Source organism: Rhipicephalus microplus, chromosome X (assembly GCF_043290135.1).
Source record: "Rhipicephalus microplus isolate Deutch F79 chromosome X, USDA_Rmic, whole genome shotgun sequence".
Classification (NCBI taxonomy): domain Eukaryota; kingdom Metazoa; phylum Arthropoda; class Arachnida; order Ixodida; family Ixodidae; genus Rhipicephalus; species Rhipicephalus microplus.
In genome coordinates this window covers 44,391,839-44,406,373 of record NC_134710.1, presented here as the reverse complement: position 1 = coordinate 44,406,373, position 14,535 = coordinate 44,391,839, and the positions used below count along the sequence as shown (strand labels likewise).

The following is a 14,535-nucleotide window of genomic DNA, read 5'->3' as shown; positions in this document are numbered from 1 at the left end:
GCGTTTTTTTTATTACCAACCATTGTTAGATTGCCCAGCTTGAGACGTGACTCGCTGGTAATTGACATCGCCATAAAATTGCGACACGTAGGCGCTCGGAGTATTTGAGTGGATTTAAAGGCAAAGGTAAAAAATTGACTGAAAAAAGAGGAGCCTATAACACCCTTTCGTGTTCCTCTTTCTTATTTTTTGTTTGATAGTGACAAAAAATTGAAAAAAGATGCCTGAGTGGCGTTGATGAAGCAGCCAACTATTTTAATATGACACTGAAAATCGTCATTGGGCAAGACGTCTTGCTAATAGCAAAAATGAACAGAATTTTCGGAACCTTGGAAATGCTTAGTGTACTTGTTCATCCTTGCCTTCTTTCTTTTCCTTTGCTTTTCATGAATTCGCAATGTTGCTCAGTGAACATATCTGCTCTCGAATTGTGAATGGATACACAATTTGTCATTGTCATAATTGGAGATTACATAACAAACGAACAGCTAAAGCCAACAAAAAGAGAAAGAGAAGAAAGCTGGTTTTCACGTCAATTTGATAAATTGTATCAATTTCTTCATAACACAAGCGTGGTCGCATTATTGTGCCACCTCTCTGAACCACTGGAATTATACACTCGCTGATACTCTGAGAGTGACGTCGCCATCGCATGGTGTGGAGTCATGTTCCGTATCCTGCTGAGCGTTGGTTTTGGCGCTGCATTTCTATATACCGCATGATTCACTTAAGTTAACCTTTTAACTACTGATGAATGCGATAGTTTACAAACGAAGCCAAGTAACATTGCAATCGGACTCCCTAGCCCGTCTTTGTGACGTCCACACAAGACCTATCACATGCACTCTGCTACCTCCATGGTCATGCGCGTTCACGCGAGCCCGCCATCTTCAGTGACCCTTGTGGCCACAGCCTTGCTTTCGTTATTTTTTAAAGACGGTAGTCTTTCTTGGGGACCTTCGACGAAAAAATTTTGAACTGCCTATCTATGTGTGCATTTGTCTGTTTGTCCACCTTTAACGATACCTCAAACGGCCGACTCCATTCGCAGCGCCCACCAATATTGCTCAAGATCCAGCGTTCACAATTGTGCGATTATCAATTAAAAAGCAATCATTGCGCATACCTGAGGTACCATAACAACACGTCGATGTTTTGTATGCGGGCCTTTACACTAGAGAAGGCACACACAAGTACTTCTGAGGACCGTAGCGTTAAACACGCTGCGCTGACAGTGCAACGCGGTGCTCAAAAAGGCCAGTGCTACCAATGCTTTGCTAAAACGACACGGTGGTGGCACCTGCCCGTCACTTTGCGTTCTACACTTTATCGCCTCCGAGAATGGCACGCATCTTTCTCCGCTGGCGCGCACGCGTTCCTTCGTTTTCGAAGATAACTGTCAGATGGCGCTCGTGTGTAACGTGCCTCCATGCGCTCGTTCGCCTCTGCTGCATGCTCGAGGCACTCTAACGAAGCGCCTCCAGAATACCATTAACCAATTTTCATGCGCAGAACATCAAATAATTGTTTTATTCACTCTCTCCAGTCGCAAGACTGTCGTCTTTTGACGGCATTTTCAATGTAACATGCAGATCCGGGTCCATTTTTTTTCTACGACTTGTCACGAACTTTTATGCGGTGATAGTACGTTTCACGCAACTTTACAGAATGATCATGAATTTATTGCATCGTTTAAAACCAACGATAATATTTCACGTTTCTACCAAATTGCTATAACCTATACCGAAGTGCACGCTCAACGTTATACAGACGCATGCAGGAGTATTGGCCTTGGAGCCGCATTCTAACACAGTAATCCTAGCCTTGGCCACTCACGATAGGCGTGCACTTATGAAACCTGAGACTAAGAACTTCGAGAAAAAAAAAGTCGTGTTTGGCCACCTTATCGAACCTTTCAAAGTGTACTTCGATGTGGACGACTGAACTGACACTTCGTTGGTTGTCTTTTGTGGAAGAATCATCGGGTTACTTCACTAGCTGGTTACTCAGAATCCAAAAATTGAGCATCTGTATTGGCTATGCCTCTATGAAAAGGACGCAAGTACTATAACGAGGAGGATTTATTGCGCTTACTAGTCACTTAAGCAGGACAATCACTTCGTCTCCACGTAGAGTCAGTGTACTTTGCCACAAGACGCTTCCTCGGGATAGCGCTCGTCATGTGACGGCATTTCTTCACAGGTTCCTCTTCAGAAATGGCACATCGGTGACATGGAAACATGCTGATACTGAGGCTGACTTCTGGAGGAAGGTGAAGTGCTTGTCTTGTGGAACACACCTTGCCGTATAAGCTGTATTTTCTGCGTTCCACAGCGCAACAGCGGGGTCTCCCGCACCCTACATCGCAGTGATGGACGTACAATTACCGGAGATCCCGCCCGGTACCGGTTCATACATAGGCATTGCTTCAATAAAGCATGGTAATGCATTTAGTGAGAGCGAAGACACCGAGCTGTGCTCAAGATCAGAGAATAAGTCCTCAAAGGACGGCTTTGAACCTGTGTTCTACCGCAAGGCCAAACGAAGAATCATGAACGCATCGTCGGCATCAAGTACAGCCACTGTGAGAACTGCTCCTCAGCGATGGCCTCACTCTATTCTGTTTGTGCCGCAGACCAATACTGCCAATCTACGCGTCCTCAACAGGCAAGCACTGTCCTTGTATCTTGAAAACATTGTGCCTAGCTAGATTAAGGACATCAGGATAAACACGAGGAAGAATATTTTGGCAATCGACATGATGAACCTGAGTGCACTGAACAAGTTACAGCATGTGTCGGAGCTGGGAAACATCAAAGTCCGATCCACCATACCAGTGAATTGTGACACTGTAAAAGAAGTTATCTATGATATAGGCACTGAAATCGTCAATGAAGGTTTTCCTGTACTGATAAAATCAGGAAAACAACGTCATTGTACATGCTGGTCACCTAGACAACTCTCGTTGTGTGCGAATAACAATAAAAGGTGACTGTCTTTCGTCTTACGTGAAGGTTCCTCATTTTTGTCGCCAGGTTCACCCATTTATCCGAAGCCTATGCAGTGTTTAAAGTGCCAGCAGATTGACCACGTGAAGGACGTTTGCAGACATTCCGCAGTGTGCCCCCGATGCGCTGAACACCACTCAGAAGACAACTGTAGTGCAACTACGTTGAAATGCCCCAACTGCCACAGTGCTCACAGTGCTTCCTCCAAGGACTGTCCTTAGATTAAGAAGGAGATTTCTATTATAAGGCGAATGGTGCGAGACAACTCGACTCAAAGAAATCTGCGCAAAAAGTAAGGCGAAGGCGCCGTCATCGTTGAAGGTCCTCACTAAGGACAGGGCCAAATCTAACGAGAAAGTCAGAAACTCAAGTGAAACCGACAAGCGCGGCTCCTAGCACGGCAAACATCTGTGCCGAAAAAGAAGAAGCTGGGAGATCTCTCACAAATGAAATGGCCACCCCTTCAGCCTACACGATCTGTTGAGCCTCAACAGAAGTCACCTACACGACCTGTTGAGCCTCAGCTGAAGCCGCTTCAAGAACAAGCAAAAGATTCTGCAACGTCCGGGAAGCCAGATCATCGCGTGATGGTGATGCTACGATCTATAATGGACACCATGCGCGTGTTTCTAAGCATCATGAATACACCGTCAGCTAAAAGTGCCCTTCAAATACTGTACGCGCTGAGTCCAGTGCTAGCAAGCCTAGAGTAGATCTTGGCTACCCACCCCTGTCTTTCAGGGATGAGGTTCGTAAAGCAGCAATACTGCAGAGGAATGCCTGGGGACTAAGATCGCGCGTTGTTGATTTGAGTCGATTTGTGTACGTCAATATGTTTCCCGTAATCATCATTTGTGAGCCGAACTTATCGAGTGCAATACGACTATCAGAATACGAACCCTTTATGTCGTCTACTGTTACTGAAAGCAGCAGGGTTCTGGTGTTCATTCGCCGAGACCTCACTTACATCCTTCAACCTGCACGACCTCATGACGGAAATCAATACGTATGCTAAAGAGTAAAAAAGAGAGGGCTCAACATCACTGTGGTTGGCGCATACCTATCACCATCAAGTCGGTTCGATCACAAAAGACCACGAGACATCATAGCATTAACTCCTAACCCGTGTGTATCATTGGGGATTTTGACTCTCATCATACATTATGGGGAAGCCAGAAGACCAACATGAAGGGCATAAACTTGGTGTCTTCTGCCTCCGACAAGAAACTTTGGTTACTGAACGATGGCAGCCCTACATTTTTACGTAGCTCTACATACAGCAGCTGTTTCGACTTCGCTTTTGTTTCGCGAAGCCTAGTGAAGCATACTGAATGGTTTACGGATATAGAAACGCATATGATTGATTGATTGATTGATTGATTGATTGATTGATTGATTGATTGATTGATTGATTAATTGATATGTGGGGTTTTACCTCCCAAAACCACCGTATGATTATGAGAGACGCCGTAGGGGAGGGCTCCGGAAGTTTCGACCACCTGGGGTTCTTTGACTAGCACCCAAATCTGAGCACACAGGCCTACAACATTTCCGCCTCCATCGGAAAAGCAGCCACCGCAGCCGGGATTCAATCTCAGAACCTGCGGGTAAGCAGCCGAGTACCTTAGCCACTAGACCACCGCGGCGGGGAAAAGAAACGCATGGGAATGATCACATTCCAACATACGTCAATATCAGAGAAATGTCGCCTCCTAAAGTTCGCGACACGGTTAAAAGAGTGGACTGGGAAATTTTTGTCTCGTATGGAAGGCCAATGCCAAGAACACATATTCAATTTACAAGAGGCCATCAAGAACACTGTACAAATGACTGTGTGTACGATCCCATGATCTGTAAAAGTCATAGACATCGACATAGAGCTGAAGCGGCTTCAAGCCTTACGACGATGAGCTAAACGAAGGTACCGGCGCACGAAGGACATAGAACATTTACAGACTGCTAGACGTATGCAGAAGATGCAACGTCGGTTGGACAAGCTAGATTTCCAACGCTGGATTGCTTTCTGCGAGTCACTCGACCCTCGTAAGCCTTTATCGCAGTTATGAAGGACGGTACGAGGTTTGCGGTCATCCCCCATTCAGAGGTCATCATTCAATGCCTTAGCCTTTTACCTAAACTGACCAGATGTTGACGCTGCTGAAGAGTTCTGCACCGAATTATCAGGGCAAACTACAGCACTTAAAACCTCACCACTTTCGAGCAGTTGTCCGCCACCACGTGATTCCTGTATGGACCTCTCTTTCACCATTGAGGAGCTTAAGGCAGCACTCGCTTCGTGCAAACGTACCTCCGCAACAGCCCTTGACAGAATCTCCTACAGAACCCTGTGTTCTGGGTGAGCGTGGGAGAATAGCTCTGCTTCACTTATATGATTCTTCGCTAGAGGGCACAATCCCTTTAAGTTGGAAAACTAGTCGTCTAGTTCCACTGCTAAAACCTTAGAAGTCAGCACTGGAGCTCTCCTATTATCCCCCAATCGCATTGGCTAGTTGCGTGGTTAAAGTGATGGAGAGAATGAGAGAGAATGTAGGGATGAGAGAGAATGGAGATCCAAATGTCATGGCTGGCTCTCAACGTGCTCGATCATTGATTGAAAGCATCGTCGACCTAATCACGTACGTTGATTATGAGAAAGGCCATAAGCGTCTTTGCGCCTCTCTGTTACTTCACTTCAAAGGAGCCCATGATAACATTACTCATGAAGCCATCCTCGCCGCACTAGAATATATTGGAGTGGGTGACCGAATGTTTAAGTGGATACGCAGCTATCTCCACATGCGATCATTTTTTTGTGAGTACGGAGGCTGGGAACACCACTGCACATTTCAGTTGTCATGGCGTACCTCAAGGTTGTGTACAGAGCCCCGTGCTTATCAATCTAACACTTATCGCTCTTCATACGCAACTACCAAACAATATTTGTCTATCAACATACGCAGATGACATCTGCATCTGGACATCTGCGGTAACTCGCCTGCAGTTACAAGTGAGAATACAGAGGCTGCTACTGTAACTGCTTTGTACCTCCGCAATCGAGGCCTGAAAATTTTCTCCGGAAAGTGCGCTGTTCTGGCATTCACGCGCAAACCCATGACAAATTACAGAGTTTCAATTAATGGTAAAAATACACCATATTGTAGATCGCACGAATTTCTGGGTGTCATAATCGACAGACACATGTCAAGGAGCCCTCATGTGTCGCATTTTAAAAAGCGATTGATGAGCATATGACATCTCTTTAAGTTTCACGCTGGAAAGACTTAGGTAATGAAGTCCAATGCTATGTTACGACTGTACAGGGTGCTTTTACTTGGCTTTCTACGATACAGTCTGCCCGCATTATCAAACGCAAACGCCAGCAAAACAGGTCAACGCATGATAGAAAGTGTTCCGAAACAGGCGCTTCGAATCTGTCTATAGGTCTGCCTCGGGGTGCCTCAACAGTGGCGATATAGCTTTGGCCAAAGACCACCTAGTGCAGACCCATATTGAAATTGAAGCTCTGCGAACACACCTAAGGCACGTAGCTCGGACTCCCCGTCAACACCTAGCCTCTCTACCAGCGGATATATCTCATACTTCGTTTTGTCGAACAGTAACTGTACATGGTGACTCTCTCTCTACCAACTGGTTTTACGCCCGCGGTGAGACCTTCAGTTTCTCCATGGTGCCTCAAACAGCCAGTCATCAACCTGACAACACCAGGCATCCAGAAGAAAACAAGATTTGTCGATACCAGCCCCCAAGCAGCTCGCCTTACTTCTGCTGTACGAGAAGTACCAAGACTGCACCCACGTCTACACCAACGGCTCCGTCCTGCCAAACAGCTCAACAGCGGCGATCGTTATTCCAACGCACGCCACAACCATCAAATTCAGGACAGCTCATGCAACCACATCAACGGCAGCAGAGCTTGCAGCGCTTTCACTGCGCTGCGTTTCAATAACGACCAAATCACGCAACGGCGGACGCTCTTCTGCGACTGCAAGGCGGGACTGCAGTCACTTCTGTAAAATCTACGCCGTGGTCCGCACGAGCAGTTGGTATTTGAGACATCATAAATGCTACACCACATAACAGAGAAAGGGCACCACGTTATATTACAGTGGTTGCCAAGGCACTGTAGAATTATGGGGTATGAACGGGCTGGTCAAGCTGCCCGTTCAGCCCATACAGAACACAACGACCAGTCAATACTTCTCTCTAAGACGGACGCTGTTAGGAGGCTCCACATGCTTACTTGCCAACGCTTCATGTCACTTTAGAATGAGCCTGTTTTTACGCATGCAAGATTACGATCCCTTAATCCTACGTTAAGCTTACATCTTTACATCTTCCAACAAAACTTGAATGAGGTGACGCTACTGCTCTGTGCACAGTATGGTTGGGAGTCGCGTTTGCCCGTGCGTACGCGTTCCGCATAGGGATGGCCAACACCGCCGCCTGTGCACACTGCGGAAATGAAGAGACAACTCGACACTTTTTGTGTGACTTCCCGGAAAACAACCTAGAAAGACAAAATCTTTATAATGCACTAAACAAGTTAGATGACCAGCCGCTGTCAGAAGAAAGTATACTATGCCATTGTCATGACTCGTTAACACAAAAGAAGGCCGTGCAAATGCTAATGGGCTTTTTGCGAACTACTATATCCTTTCGGAACGCCTCTAAGTGATCTGATTTTGCATGTGCTTGTGTGTTCGTGTTTTTTTCTTGTTTTTTAACTCTCTCTCTTTCAACCCCTATTCCTCAACCCCAATGTAGGGTAGCATACCAGATACTCGCATCTGGTTATAACCTTTCTGTCTTCCTTTTTTCTCGTTTCTCTTGTTCGGAAGGCTCACTTTTTCTTTTTCAAAGAAATGGTGAAAGAAAGGGTGCCTCATGACGGACGCTGGAGCCGTGACGGAAAGGAGATATCTGATTGTTGTGGGAAGAATGGCCAAGTAATTACAGTGACTTCATCTGCAATGCAAGTTGCGCGAGATGCTCGAGTGCTTCAGAAAATGCAATCAACACTGCCTCGCTTACCAATGTGAATAGTTCAATTTTCACATAACCGCCGGCCAATTCTATCCTCTCCTTTGTTTCGGACGTCCATTGGAGCGCTTTCAGTCACGCACCCTTAAAATACAACTGCAGAAGCCACTAATACATTTCGACATTATTTGTCATTCACTACCAGAAGCCATCAAGCACCAGTTACACAAGCATTTCGTATCGTCCTGAGCTCATTCAGTTTTCAACGTTTTCACGCGGCTGGAAATGCTGACAACTGACACGTTTTCTGGCGTCCACTAGACAGCACCAACGAAAGGCAGCGTAAAAATGCGCGTCGACATACTCAAGGTATCGGCGATTTCTCATTCTTGTGGCTGAGGGTTCCAATCTAAGTAACAATTGCCCCACCATGGTGGTCTAGTGGCTAAGGTACTTGGCTGCTTGTACTTGGACACTTCCCCACCTAGCCAAAGCAGCAGTGATCGACTGTACATCGAAGTACTTAGCGCACATTGCCTTTTCAGCACATCCTACGCGGCCCGTGGACGTTTTGCTACCGACCCACAGCTTCACAAGAAATAAAATGTTTGTGACCCTTGCAAGTGGTACGCGCGTTATGTACTCCCCTATTGTGATTAATAACAATTTTTTGTGGTGAGCTACAGAGATAATACCAACCTCAAGCATATATTCACTTCACAAAGACCCTGTGTGGTCACGATGTGATAAAACATCACTAGAACAAATCTCCACATTTCATAATCGGTGTGCAGATCGGAGTCACTCTGAGCATCAGTACCGTAATGTTTCTTGAATCGCGACGCCAACTCCCCTTCAGAAATGACCCAAATGTGAGATATGAGAAAGGTGTTCTTTAAAATGGCATCAGCGAGAGACATTTTTTTAACCCGCTGCCGCTTCAACCTTCTTCACTGTCTCGAACCTTGCTGGATTAGATTTCGGGACTTCGATCCGGTAGCTGAGGAGAGCTCGAGACTGCTCTTTTATGACAAGGGTGGTTATTAGGAAATGTATTGATATATGTGCAAGCTACGACATAGTCCATTGGCTAGCTGAGCCTTAGTTAGTGCAGCCACTTTGTTTCTTGCTGCCATGCATAGAGCCCGAACAAACGCCATCAACAGTTGACCTAAAGTGGCGTACAGACGAAAGAAAACGCTCCCCCACCCCCCACAAGAAGATAGAACAGTGTAGCTCATGTTCAAAGCGTATGACATACTTAAAGTATAGTTATGAGTTTGAAGGTATGACATATACGTTGTATGAGTAGTTACCATGCATGAATAGGTATAAGTTGGATAAATATATAGTGTTTTCATTTGAAACAAAGCCATTTACCAAATCTTTCCTCGCTCACCTTCCATAAATTTCTCTATAGTAATTATGAAAGTAAGATCAGGCATCTCTCCAGATGATACCTGTAAATTAAGCGGCTGGGCTCTTGCTTCGGTTAGGCCCATTCTCTGGGAAAGCGTGATTATAAGAGAGGAAAATGCAGTCTCTGCAAATGATGTTGCGGCTTGATGGACGGCCGCCCTGCGCAGTTCAAACCTCCAGGGTTAACTGTGAGCCATTCAGAAAGCCCGTCAAACGGTGATGAGACATAGTCTCCGGTTCTCCTCGGTGTTGCCTAGACGCAGTCTACGAATTTGCCTGAGTTCTGCAGCAAATAAAGTTGTTATTCTCCTTCCCCGTGCTGGTATCACCAAACAGAAGTGTTTTTCGCACGTGGTAAATGTGGACTAAATGTTTTCCTCACATCAACATGGCTTATAAAAAGACGTCCCGATCGGAGTGCTTTCGAAGCGTATGCGTGTACAGCGAAACTCGAGAGCTTGAAATTGAAAGCAATGCCCGCTAATGCATGGCATTTGTAGTGATATCTTAACACTAACTAACCAAAGACATATTGGCCGGTTACATTGCCACTGCTAATTGCAGTGACAACATAATAATATTATCCAGGAGTTTACTGCCTCCAAAAAAACACCACATGATTATGAGGGACTCCGTAGCGGAGGGCTCCGCAAATTTGGACCATCTGGTGTTTTTTAGGTTGACCTGATATCGCACAGTATACGGGCTTCAAGCGTTTTGCCTGCATCGAAATGTGACTGCCACGGCCGGGATCTAATCTGTGCCCTTCAGCAGCAGAGATACCGTAACCGCTACACTACCACGTCGGACGACAGCAGAACCTACCGAAGTCATAGCTTCCTTGGTGAGTGCTTTCACGTCGCGCGTTGCGCTCAACATAAACAGAAAACCCACAAAAAAGTATTTAAGGAACAGCGTATGTTTCTCGAAGGTGTCATGCTACTCGGTGTTTCTTTCTACCGTTTGTTTCGAATGCGCACGCTTCTGTGTTTTTTTTTTGTTGTTGTTGCATTTCTTCACAGGGCCACGTTATGCAACTTAGGCAGTTTTCCTAGTTACTGCTTCTTCTTTCATTGACGTATTTCGTTGATATGACGTCCAGTAAAACGAACGCACTGGTACATTGGTTTATTAAAATGACACCCGCCTATATTCTTTCGCGTAAGCTTTTTCTTGAGTAAACCCTTTTAAGCACTCTCGTGGTCCTTCGAGTGAATTTTCACTGTGACAACAGCTTAGTGGAGCTGTTTACCGAAAAAGAGTGCCACTTTATCTCCACTGGAAGGAAGCAGGGTGCAACACAAACAGGCTGGTTTCGTCGCACGCCTCTTGTGGATCCTGCGTGCACGCATGCACGTGCGCCCCATTCAATGTACGTGCTGTGGTTTCCTTTTCGTCCTATGTGGCTTTTCTTTTTTTTTTTGTGCCTCAGAGAAAGCAATCCGGAGAACTCAGCTACGGCTATGCATTTCGTCCTATTTCCTGGTGCAGTTGAGGAAGCTTATCCAGAAGGCAAACTTCATTCCACGAGCTGCGAGTGCGCACAGAATGAAGCACACGCACCTCTACAGAACTAAACATTATGAAGCACTTTAAGAGCGTTTGGATGATTTTATTATAATGTTGGCCTACCAGAGAACCAAACAAGTCACAGACCGAAATACGGTAGGAAAAGGCGCAAAATAATTACGAAATTTTACATTGCTCCAAGAATTTGTAATGATGCAGTGCACTGTGACGCACACCCTCACCAACATATAGACCAAGAGAGAGGGTTGACAAGGTACACGCACTTGCGCTGTGCAAAATGCAAGGAATTAATTGTCACAGATACTAAAAGGCACCAGCAATGAAAGTGCGAGACTTGAGTCAAAGATTAACATGACGGAAGATGGGGGGGGGGGGGGGGTCTGATGTTCAATACTGCGGAATGGGAATGTCAACGAGAACTCTTCATGGTCGTTCTATAGAATCTACGCATCATTCACTTCATATAAGATAATCAGTCGCTGGGACCCTGATCATGAGAATGGTAAATTTACGAGACTAAAAATTAGTTGATGCGCTTACAACTGCGAAACAGTTACCTACCAGTCCACGTAAGAATAAAGGTGTACAATCACTCCTTTGCTCCCACGCAAACTTACAGGGAAGAAAATCAGATGTTGACGAATGAATAAGATAAAAACTAGTGGACTAAGCAATGAACGATGAAACGAAAACTCTTGCGTTACTAAAAGGGCCTATAAAGAGGCTCCAATGTGAATTTTGGTTACACGCTGTATGGCGTCGTCAAAAGATTATTTTACCGAAACAAAATTTTTGTTGGTTCATTATATAAGCTAGAATAAACGCAACCACCCTGTTAACACGGCTTGAGGAGACGAGCCTCAATGCTCAACGCTCACTTTCTCTCTTTCACTCGGCTCGCTTACGCAAAAGGCATACACTTCGTCTGCGCTCTCCCAAGCGGCAGTGGCTATGCAAGCGCCACGTTCATATAGTGAGCCTCATTCTGTTTTCCTTCGTAGAGAGCCTTCATGTTTTTCTTGGTGGCACATTTTCAGGGGGCGGTATGGCACTTCATGCATTAGGTGGATAAGCCGAACGTCAGTCACGCTGCAAGTAAGTCCTGTTACCTGGGGCGTGCGTGCGTGCACTTCCACTCTTTCTCGATTTCATAGACTTCGAAACGAAAGAAGCCTCGCTGTTTCTTTTAAATTACAACCACTTTCGAGCGACGCAAACATGAACAACGCCAAGCAATCGACGTGCCGTGCTCGTCTGCTTTCAAACTTCAAGCTAATGGGGACAGAATTAACTGTGGTGTGCATTAACGGACAAAATAGAGCAAAAAATGAGGCCAGCCTTGTCACGTAATACGCTGCGCCCACAACCCTACCATCGAGATTCAAAGGCTCCGGGTTCGGATGCCATTGCCGGTACGAGTGTTTTTTTTTTTTTTGTTTCGTCTAGTTTAGTTTCTTTCAGTTTATGCTATAAAGACAGCCCTACAATTAAAAACAACAAGAAGTAGTCTCTTTCCTACTTTCCTTGGCTCAATTGCCAGTCGGTTCATTTGGTTTAGTCCAACAAAGAAATGTGCCGCTTCGAAAAAAACGCCAGGCCTGCGCGGAAGGCACAGCACAGTCACCACGAAAGCTATAAGAGCGGCCTTTCAGAGCCTTTTCTAAAACTTCCCCTTTTTTTGTTCTTCAGCCTATGATGCTCTACCTCATGATTTTTTACCTTTTTTATAGCTACTCACTTCTTACTTCGCGTTGGTTTGTCTGTTGCCTTTTTGTGTATTGTTTTCCACATTACTTATAAGCACGCCTCGGACAAGCACTTCAACACAGTTACTCAGCAGCATAATATTAGTTTAGATTATTATATATTACCATTCATGCACATATATGCGTGTCATTGCTGTGATATGCGTCAATATAAAATATCCAAAAGGTGTGCATCGCAGGTCATTTCGACATACGGCGACATATCACTGACACGCCAGCAAACCGCAATCAACGCAAAGAGCCTGACTGAGGCAATAAATTTTTTGCCTCAATAATAATAATAATAATAATAATAATAATAATAATAATAATAATAATAATAATAATAATAATAATAATAATAATAATAATAATAATAATAATAATAATAATAATAATAATAATAATAACAATAATAATAATAATAATAATAATAATAATAATAATAATAATAATAATAATAATAATAATAATAATAATAATAATAATAATAATAATAATAATAATAACAATTGCTGTAGTTGTAGTAACGCTGTAATGCCAGGCGTTCACTGCAGCTCTGCGAGAAAAAATGAAAATGGCATAATGCTTCTTCTTATTTTTAAAGTAATGTTTCTTTTAAAAGGTCAGTAAACAACCTCGAGATGGAAAATTTTTTAGGGCGAAATAACAACGCACTTGTACAATGTGAGCATGTTGTCACAATAACTCTGTGAATACGTGCTGTAACAAGGAAGTTGCTGCGCATAGAACGAGCCACATATGCTGGTTTTGGTTTCTCGCTCGTCTTTCACACCCTCTCTTCTCTAGGGAGAGTGGTAGGTGTAGTCTTTTGTCGCGACTACGGCCACTTCGTCAAGGTAGCACGACGTCAGCAATACGTCGTCGGCACGCAGCCAATGGCCGAGCAAGGCTTGCCCTCACGTGCGCACGTGTCATGGCGTGGGGATAAGCGTGGTGCGAGGCGTACGAGGCACTTCTAATCTGGTTACTGTAGCCCTGGTGAGGTATGCACACTTCTTGTGGCGGTAAAGCAGTGATTTGCCTCCTCATCTCGCCCCCCCCCCCCCCCCCGTGGTGGTCTAGTGGCTAAGGTACTCGGCCGCTGAGCCTCAGGTCGCGGGTTCGAATCCCGGCTGCGGCGGCTGCATTTCCGATGGAGTCGGAAATGTTGTAGGCCCGTGTGCTCAGATCTGGGTGCACGTTAAAGAACCCCAAGTGGTCGAAATTTCCGGAGCCCTCCACTACGGCGTCTCTCATAATAATATGGTGGTTTTGGGACGTTAAACCCCACATATGAATCAATCAATGTCCTCATCTCGCAGGATTTCGTTCTCGCAATACCGCTCGTATCGATAGTCTCTGGCTGTACAAAACGGCAGAGGGCAGCACTGGAAAAGAAAAATGCGGTCTACGCGGCAAAGCTGCAGCACCACCGGGACAAGGCACCGTTTAGTAGGGCAAATATGGGAAAAATCAACGAGCTCATGGCCGAGTATGATCTTGCCTATGGGCAAGATTTTATCACTGTGCGTACAAGGTGGCTTAACCTGAATTCCCCCTCGCCTAGTCGCGCATGCACCGACGAGCAGCCACCGCTAAGCCCCACTCACCGACGGAAACAGTCCGCGCAGCCACCGCGCCAAATTTCCCGGCGTGGCGCGGGCCGAGTACGAGCGACGAAAGGTCACCGTTTCTATATACCGGGGTTGCCAGGGCCAGGTTTTCACGTACCTTTCTGGTGCTGAAGTTAGGACATTCTTCCAAGGTCTGCGACCAGCTGTGGCTTTTCTCTACTCTGCCTACGTAAAGAAGGGACCATGTGTCAGCCA

At 45.4% G+C, this 14,535-nt stretch overlaps 1 protein-coding gene across 1 annotated transcript in view; it reads right to left on the bottom strand.

The window, feature by feature from the left end:
• LOC142775075 (uncharacterized) overlaps positions 1–14,535 on the bottom strand; it is a 600,362-nt gene that overhangs the window by 204,913 nt on the left and 380,914 nt on the right. The window lies entirely within an intron of this gene.